Genomic DNA, 807 nt, shown 5'->3' with positions numbered 1-807 from the left:
AGAGAAACGGTTGAAACTTTAGAGAAAAAGCTATGGATATGGCAACTCTGTACAAATTTTTGTTATCAAAATACAGTGATAAAGTGCCTAATTTATCCAGTAATATGCTAGACATTTAATTGGTATATTTAATAAGTAATAGTTAAAATTTTAAATATATTTAATTTAAAAGGGATTAGAATTTATTTTATTTATGTTAAAAAAATTTTATTTCTTATTATATATAAGTTTAGACTATTATTATTATTATTATTATTATTATTATTATTATTATTATTATTATTATTATTATTATTATTATTATTTTATGAAAAAATGTTAGATATTATATATTTAAAAAGTTTGATTTTTGTTATTAATGTAATATATATAAATATAATTTTAATTTAATAAAACTGTTCAATTAGAGTAAATTAGCACAAATTAGCCTTGGATTGTATGTGAAAAATATAGTGAGTTAGCCACGAAAATAGTGTGATTAAATAACCCAACGTTAGCCACACAAAAAATGTGGCTGAAAAACTCGGCCTGCACAAATTAGCTACGGATGAAGTGTAGTAGAATTATACTTTTTGATTTAATTATTCTTATTTAGCCACGGCATTATGCGTGGACAATGATATACAAATCGTGGCTCTTTGAAGGTCTCCACGATGTTTAAAATTGTGGCTAATAACGCTAAAATCGTGGCAAATTGAAAATGCACCCCCGATTAGCCACAAATATTCTTTTGTGGCCAATATATAATTGCTACGGTTATTTTAGAGTTTAGCCACAATTTTTTTCGTGGCTAAACCCCTTATTTCT

Source organism: Arachis stenosperma, chromosome 2 (genome assembly GCF_014773155.1).
Source record: "Arachis stenosperma cultivar V10309 chromosome 2, arast.V10309.gnm1.PFL2, whole genome shotgun sequence".
Classification (NCBI taxonomy): Eukaryota; Viridiplantae; Streptophyta; class Magnoliopsida; order Fabales; family Fabaceae; genus Arachis; species Arachis stenosperma.
Note: the sequence above shows the minus strand (reverse complement) of the source record.